We start from the raw sequence: 9,065 nt of genomic DNA, 5'->3' as shown, positions 1-9,065 counted from the left end.
CTAATGGAAAATTATGCTGCTTCTTGTGTAAGGATGTCATATCCAAACAAAGCTTTGTTCAGTGCTGGGAGAGTAGCGGTATAATTTGCACCTTGGGGAGTGTTTAATGGGGTGGACTGAAGTTATTGAGGTTTTTCAGCCACATCCTGCTGGCGGCAATACAATGTCTGCCAGTGTCATTGAAATGGTAGATTAGACATTGAATTAGAGGTCTTTCAAACACAGCATGGAAATTTCATGGGTAGTTTCTTTAAAAGTTGACGTTTGAAACATTCAGCGTGCAACTGTTGGTGGAATGTTACTTCAAGAGCAGCAAAGTTACATGTACAAATTGATTCAAGAGTGAGTATGGGAATTGTGATGTATTGATACCATTACGTGTATGACATGTGTGTGTGTGTTGTTGTTGTTTTTTTAATTGGGGGGGGGGGGGCGTTATTGTCCATTTTAAGGTAGCATTTATAAACAGGCAAATCTGAATGTGAGAAACTGTTTCTACAAATCATGCTGTGTTGCTGAGAGCAAGTCCATAGCATAAGCCAAGGTTAATGAGAGAAATGAGCAACCAACCATGACATCACCAAGCCGATCTCTCGTCTTCAAAGAAGTCTGTCCGCCCAGACTACTTGCGGTGGTTGTTTCACAACAGCAAAATCTGTGCATCTGTCTGAAGGGAGAGAGAGAGAGAGGGAGGAAAAGAGAGAAATTGGGTAAGGAAAACAAAACTGCGCAGGTATACAGACATTCAGTCAGTGGGGTATAAGTTGCAGACGGACAAGGACCTACGGTTATGCGGAATGCTGGCATTTGTTTGGCAAGCTTCTTCACCTATTGAGCAGATGTTACATGTACATCTAAGCAAAGAATCTGCTTGTGGATCAGGACCGGTGCTGAGCTGTGAGAACTCCCTGTAAAAGGAGGACCGGAGAGAGGAGGAATACATTTTCATTTTCTCTTTGAGTAATCATTGGAACAGCAGATTGTCTAGTTTATATAGGCCTACATGTGGGAAATTATACACACCTATGTGTTTATACACCTTTGCCAATGTGCACAGCATTATCGTGACATATTTTTTGGCCGGCTGGAACCGGTGGGTCTCATGTGAGACATGGACTGTGGGTTAGTGTTGTGATATCGTGACAAGCTTTCTGCTACACAAGCACAGGTGTCTGTCTCATTGGCATCTAGTGAGGTAAGATACAGTATGTACATGTACATTGTAGTTTCCATTCAGTAGATGGCATGTACCTTGAACTACAATGATTGTTATCAATCAATTACATTATTGTATAGCCTACAACTTGTATGTACAGCATTTCATGTTGATCTGTAACCTTTGAGTGGTCTGTTGTAAAATTTATTGCATGTTGAAATGTATAGGACCCTACTTTCATCACTGCCAATATCTGCAAACATGATATTCCTATTTAGAGATTTCCAATGATGGAAAATGTGTTTAGTGGGATTTCCCCCCCCTTTTTTTTTCATTTGTAGAATTACTATTTTTTTCCTTTACTTAATTCCCTTTTAAAATTAAAGGACATAGACATGGATGTGTAGTACTTGTATACATTGTACGTCAAAGAGCTTTAGACTTTTGAACGACATAATGCATACCTTGTGCAGAGTAATGATGCACAATATCTTGTTTTATGTTCACATACATGTAATCTTGGCTTGTATTCATCAGATTTTAATACACAAATGAAATATTTATTTTCTGGTTTCAACTGTCTCATGATAGGGAAACTCTGCTGAGAGAGAATGTACACTTTGTGTACATGCAAAGATGTAATAAAACCCTTTTGCATTGTAAGCTTGTAGGCCTACACAGTATTGGTGTTGTATCTAGATCACATATAGGGCCCACCAATCATGTGCCCCACATTCCGTCGCATTCTTACCTCTTTTTATGCCTCCGCCACGAAGTGGTGCCGGAGGCATTATGTTTTCGGGTTGTCCGTCCGTCCGTCCGTCCGTCCGTCCTTCCGTCCGTCCGTCCTTCCGTCCGTCCGTAATAAATTTTGTGGACAGGGTAACTATCAAAACCTTTTAAAGGACAAGTTCACCTTCATAAACATAAGGATTGAGAGAATGTAGCAATATTAGTAGAACACATCATTGAAAGTTTGAGGAAAATCAGACAATCCGTTCAAAAGTTATGAATTTTTGAAGTTTTTGTGCAGTACCCGCTGGATGAGAAGACTACTGCTATGTATGAATAACTTAGATGTCACATGCGTACAACAATATAAGGAAAATATAAAGAGAATTTCACAAAATTCCATCTTTTGAAAAAAGTACACATTCCCCTGACTCCTTACCGACACATGTTATGGGTAATATTATTCCCCCTGCCTTTAGAAAGAGGCAAGTCAAGTGCTCTTTTATTATGCGAAAAAAGTGAAAATATGTTGAATTTCCTTTTACATTTTCTTTATACTGTTGTACGCATATGACTCACAAGCTGTCGTAGTCTCCTCATCCAGCGGTTCCAACACAAAAATTTTAAAAATTCATAACTTTTGCATCGATTGTCCAATTTTCCTCAAACTTTCACTGATGTGTTCTACTAATATTGTTGCATTTTCTCAATCCTTATGTTTATGAAGGTGAACTTGTCCTTTAAGGTATCCTAATGAAACTTGGCATGTATGTGTATTAGGGGGTGAAGTTGTGCCTATCAACTTTTGGGTGCACATGGTCAAGGTCAAAGGTCAAAAGGTCAAGGTCAAATACATAAAATTTCACTATTTCCGCCATATCTATGCAATGCCTGAAGATATTTTCTTGAAACTTAGTGTATACATGTATTACCCAATTAAGATTCTCTGGTGAAAGTTTTAGGTCATGAGTTCAAAGGTTAAAGGTCAAAAGGTCAAGTTAAAATATTAAAACTTCGCTTTTTTCTCCGTACCTTGGAAATTGTTCAAGGTATCGTCATGGAACATAGTATATAAACATGTACTGACTGGCAGTTATTATCTAGAGAATCTAGGGTTCATAGGGTCAAAGGTCAGGGGTCAAAGGTCAAGTGCAACACTTCAAATTGTTACTATTTCCCTCATATTTATGTAATGCCAGCAATTTTATTTTAACACTTGGTGTATGCATGTATAACCTAGATTATCCGGAAAGTTTCTTTTTCTCTTTTTTTTTTTGGGGGGGGGGGGGTTTGCCTCAAAGGTCAAAAGGTCAAAGATCAAGGGAAAGTGCTGAACTAACTTTTTCCTCCATATCTCAGAAGTGGCTCAAGTTATCTTGAAACTTACTACATATTTGTGCATGTTCTGCCTGACAGTGATTATCCTATGAATTTTAGGGTCAAAGGCCAAAAGAAAATGGTAACAGTGTACTTTTCAATACAGAAATTACACTTTTTCTCCATACCTTGAAAATTACAGTATTCATACACTTATGAATGGGTCAAAGTCAAGTTAAAGTCCTTGAATCCCCAAATACATGCTCTCCTATTCATCTAATTAAACCTAGGTAAAGGAAGGTGAACATTCAACACATTTGTGACAAACATGTAATTTCAATATTTTGCCAATATTGTGAAAATGTAATTATGCATTGTCCACATGTACTATAGACCTATTAGGAGAATCATGCATTATGGCGGAGGCATAGCAGTCGCCTTAGCGACATTTCTAGTTGATTTTGCGAAGGTTTTTGCCTTTGGTTGGCATCTGCAATATCACTAGTGTCAAGGCCTATTTGTAGATCTGTATTATTGTCTCAAACTGATTTGCAGTGTTAAAATCATTGAGAGGGGAGATGATCTCCCTTGTTGCTTCTGTTTGTAACTGAAATCTTAAGCCATGTGAATGACAAAAAATGAGTGTAGTGTGTGAAATGTTCCTTCTAGAATATGCTGACTGGCCATAAAACAGAATGTGTTGTATTACTGTGGTATCACTAAACAGTGTGAGTCATGGTAAAAACTTTCAGTGAATTTTTGCCTGAAGAGCTTTTGAGGGATACTGTGTGCACTCTGAAGATGTCATTGTAGCTTTGTAGTGTCATTTCATTCGAAGGCTATCCAGTGCCTTGGATGATTATCTCTGCTTCTTTCGCAGTGAAAAGATCTGTCAAATTGTCATTTAGTGCAAAGAAGTAGAGAGTCCTTGGAAAGAGAATGAAGTGTATTGTGATTTGGAGAAAAGTGATCCCGGGCTCCTGTTCATTGAACTGTGTATTTTGTTACACATTAGGTATCAGAGTTTGAGATGAGCACTGTGTGGTATGGGAAAGTCTATGGGTACAGTTATGAGTAAGATGCTTTGATAACAGTGGTACTAATTAGCTGTAATTAGTCTCATCTTTCTCTCCTATCATGAGTAACCCAGTACCAATGTAAGATGAGCATCATTGCTTGGCCGTCGCCAGTCATCCTTTACCAGGTAGAGTGTGTGACCTTGCATACTACATGTACAGGCTTGCGCAATGCTCTAAATCATCATGATGATCCCATGTAGTGGGATTGTGATGGTCTTATGTTCAAGGAATCTTTCTGACAACATGCCCGCAGTAGTGGGCCAGCCCTGAATGAGCCTGGTCATTTATTAAATCCCTTTCAATTTTTTTTTTCTAATTGAATGACAGTGAGCAGTGATCCAGACTCTGTTCCTAAATCCCTGTAAATGGGATTATCTGATCAGCTCCCAAATTCTGGTAATCCTTGATCCAATCATGGGAGGGAATACCTTTATCCCTTTACCTTTTTGTTGTCTTCGTGAGGATGATCTGCAAAAAAGAGATGAGTGCTTGAGTTTTTCATGGATGTAGATAAAAAAATATGATACAGGGACCACCCAAGCTATAAAGTGTCCCTAATTCTGCGGGATGCTCCCTAAAAACTTCAATATCGCTTTATGTCCTAACAAGAAGATACAAAAATCTCCCTAATTTGCTAATTATATTTGCTTTTTAAGAGACAGTATGCACAAGTATCACCAGATTGCTTTTTGGAACCTTCTTGATATTTATGTGTGAATGCTGTCTACCCTGGACTGGTAGGATAGATTTTTTTCCCTATCTTTACCCCCTCCCAATCTTGTATGTTTGATGCGATGGGGAAAATATCCACACTTTGTCTGGTCCTACAAAGGGCACTTTAATACAGTGTAGTGTCTTTGATACAGCCATTGGTTGAAAATAAGCCAGGATCCAGTTGTTATGAACAGTATGGAAAAGTGACAGAATCATCACATTTTTGTAGCAATTCTGAAATTTCTAGGTTCATGTGCTATTTCTGCAGATTGCAAGTAACTATTGGAGTAACTGATAGTCAAAATTATCCACGGAAAGCTGATTATTCAATGTATTATTTATTGGAATGTTTCAAGTTGTTTTGCTTGTTTTCATGTTTTTTTGAAGATTTACTCCCTCATTAATATTAGACAGAAAGAAATATACTGGTAGGGGAAAAAATGCAAGTAAAACCTGCATGCAAACAAAGCTGAAAGTACTTCAGACATAAATTATGACTGGTGTACAGTACATCACTAGAATAGAAGTACAGTGTGAAAGTGTAGTGAACTCAAATGCTGGTGTAAATGAACTTATGCAAGTAAAGTTGAATGGTATACAGTAAAGCCTATGCATTACAGAGTATGGAGCCCTTGAAACAAAATGTGGGAATTCAAATTGGTATGGCCAGGGTTATGTGGCAGTCATTGCTTAAAGTACAATGTAACAGGCAAGCTTGGTGAATATTCTTCTTCTTGTTTTTTTTTTCAGTATCTAATATTCACTGTTTTAGAAGCTGACGGTAGTTATATGCAGCTTTTTTTTTACCATTTGCTTTATTCCTTTATTAAGTTCTCTCAAGCAAATGGAAAAGTTTGAAGGAAAACCAATACACACACACACAAAAAAAAAAAACACTGAAAACTTGCATATTAAATTTCATATGTTGTTTTTTTTAGTCAGTAGTCCCCGGCGTGCAATGTCTAATCCAGTGATTTATTTCCATATATGGGATTTTGTAATTCTGGGCCCTCACTTAATTACACAGCCACTTGTAACGCTACCAATTTAGGTGAGTAATCCTGTCCATTTTGCACACAATCTTCTTGAGAGCTGTCCTTCACAATGTACTCTTTTACCTTATAAGGAGAGGACAGATTTTGGGTCTCTGCATGTTATGTCCCACACGTACACCTTGTCCCAAAAAACAAATCGGTAATATTTGCTCGGCTTTCAATAGATGGAACAAAGTGCAGCCAGCATTGCTCATAGATCTCTCTATCCAGGAGCAGATATACACCTCTTATGGCAGGGACAAGATTCAGTGAGGAGTACCGCTGGTGATTGTACATGGGGAGAAATGTCAACAGAGTGATATTTAAATGCCGGATATCTGAATTAGCTTCTACGGAAATGTAAGTAGTCTGTCCGCTTTCCTATCATTCTGGGACATTCTATGTGTTAGCTATCCTGTATAGAGGCAAATTTTAGCTAGGTAGGATGTTATATTTGTGCCATTTTCTTTTGTGTTTACCATAAACTGAGCCCCCCCTTTAAAAAAGAAAAAAAAATTGGAGGAGAAAGAAATGATCACCTGGATCATACTCCATTATCCAAGTTGTCACAAAGTAGAACAATACTGGTAATTGCATTTTTACCAGCAATCCAGTTAACTAATGCTACATGTATTAGTTATATTACGACCAACTGTTATAGCATCGAACTTTAAGCAGGCGTGTGATCACTTAGTAGGACTTTAATCCCTTCCGTGATACTAAATTGGTTATTAACGAGGGATGAAGTGTCAGTCGGCAGAGAGTGACCAAGAATAACATCAAAATCTCACCATATTGGGTTGAATGATGTCAAAAGAACAGAAATTATTTGATTTGTCTTTCAAGTTTGTTTAACAGACAAATGCATCATTATGAACTGTCCCAATATCTGTCATGGAAGGAATTTTGAACACACACACTCTTGCTTAAGTTGACTTATTTACTGGTTTGTTTCACCTTGTCTGTCTCGTGTTCATTATTTTACTGTTTATTGTGGTTATAAATGCGGGACATTGCTTAGAAGACAACCAAATATCGCTTTAAATACATCAAGCAGTGACAGAGAGGAGAGTGGGTGGTGGTTACAGTGTGCCTCTCCATTCTCATATGATTCAGTGTTGCATCGTGATGTTAGCTCCAGCTCATGCATGGGAGTGCTCAGATTAATGCAGGGAGTGTTCCTGACTCGTCGTTGCCAAAGGGTTACATGGAAAATGTGCTCGCAGCAATCGACCGTCGGTGGGGGTAGGGAAAAGGCGAGAGCTGCCTGAATCACAGCACCCAAAAGTAGCACAGATCAGAATCAATTGCCATCGACTCATGCAGATGATAATCTGCTGGCGCTCGGAATATGACCCCCTCTTCCAAAGACGTGACACCTATAAAGAGGACTTAGCATCTAATCATTTCGAATCCAATTCTTAATGTGAAATGGTCTGACGTGACTGGAGGGTTCGTGATTGGAGTTTGTACACGTGGGGAAAAATGGATCGCACATGATTTGCTGCAATCAAATTGATGGCACAGATTCCCGAATGGTGATGCAACGGGTGTTACAGGGAAATTTGCGCAAATTGGCAGTTGTTGGGGGGTGAATTACCGCTGGCTTAGCTCACGCAGCGGGAGTGTGACACTCCAGGCAGCAGATATTCTGGCCAGCAGTCATCGGCTGACTTTGTGGACCGGGGAGTCGATCGTATTATCTGCTCCTATACCTAGCAATTGCTTGGGAATGCGTTGCCATCCTGGAAGAGATTAGTGTACCAACCGTCATCACTTAAGCGTGAATGCCAAGCTCATGCACTTGCATCTCAGTGTGCACTTGGATCTAGTCAGACGGAATTTGTTTCAGACTCAGCCTTGCTGTCACACATGGCTCCAATTTTACGGGTTTCAAAGTGAGTATTGTTCTTCGATGTGGAATCAGGAATTCCCGCTATCATTCAGCACCTCAAATTTCTCATTTCCTGCAGGCAGCATTTGTTGTTGAGTTGGTTATGCACGTGAAGGTGCGAGGTTTGGGTTTAAAAAATGGGGAAAAAAATTAAACTGGTTGTTGTATTACATAGAATGGAATGTACATGTAAACATTTTGGCCTAAAGGGCAAGTTGTTTTGCAGTCAACTTGCAATGGACTTTCTCTTCTACAACTGAAGCCCTTTTTACATTTGTGTTTCTTAACCCCGTACTTTCTCTGACCCAGGACTATCGTTAGTCCTGTGCCAATTTTTTCAGCTTTTTACGCTCGCCAATAAGTCCCGTACTAAGCTCTTGTCCGGGGCTAAGGAGAAAATTGACCTTTTTACACTCGTATTTCTTAGTCCGGTACTTTCCAAACCACGTGCATATTCATGATTACGCTGTACACGTACACGCACGCACCGGCAGCACTTGATTATCTCATTTCTGATTGGTCAGTGGGGGTCGGACTTCGTCTCCGTCGATCAGCCCCGGATTATTTTTTCGTTCTGATTACACTCGTTTGCTTGGCACTGCAATTGTGGTGCTAACCCTGCTATTTTGCAGGGCCAGATAGTATGGGACTATCGGTGGGGCTAGCCCACTTTGGCAGAAACGAGTGTAAACAGAAAGTGGGCTAAGGAAAGTCCGGTACCAACGGTGGGGCTAAGGCCCCCCTTAGCCCCACCGTTGGTACGGGACTAAGCAAAAATTTGCAAGTGTAAAAAGCCCTTAAGAGTTTCATGTGAGCACAGCATGGGTCTGCGATAAAAAGTGCATGAAAGTCTTCATTGTTAACCCCTCCCCCCCTCCCCCAGTTGAGCATCTGCTGTGTCTTTACATTTTAAATCATCATGTCCTCATATTACTTGTACAGGGGAATCCAAACATGGCTGCTGTGTGTACAAACTTATTGAGACCAGTCTTGTCTTTGTTAAATTTTTGCAGTACTTTGTAGGTATAGGTCCTATTATATCATATTCCACCCACATCTTTGTACCAACTTGTGTCATGAACATAATAACAGAATATTGCAATGATCTGAGACTGACCACATGTGGTGCGTTTTCTCAA

At 39.6% G+C, this 9,065-nt stretch overlaps 1 protein-coding gene across 1 annotated transcript in view; it reads left to right on the top strand.

The window, feature by feature from the left end:
- Positions 1-758: 758 nt before the first annotated feature.
- LOC139740235 (uncharacterized) overlaps positions 759-9,065 on the top strand; it is a 103,931-nt gene continuing 95,624 nt past the window's right edge. The window contains exon 1 of the mRNA XM_071650818.1: positions 759-1,195. The gene's annotated coding sequence lies outside the window, so the exon portion shown is untranslated. The remainder of the gene's footprint in view (positions 1,196-9,065) is intronic.

The sequence above is a fragment of the Diadema antillarum genome, unplaced genomic scaffold, assembly GCF_040938485.1.
Source record: "Diadema antillarum isolate AM-2024a unplaced genomic scaffold, OU_Dant_1.0 seq00000845_RagTag, whole genome shotgun sequence".
Lineage (NCBI taxonomy): Eukaryota > Metazoa > Echinodermata > Echinoidea > Diadematoida > Diadematidae > Diadema > Diadema antillarum.
This window is presented reverse-complemented; position numbering and strand designations above follow the sequence as displayed.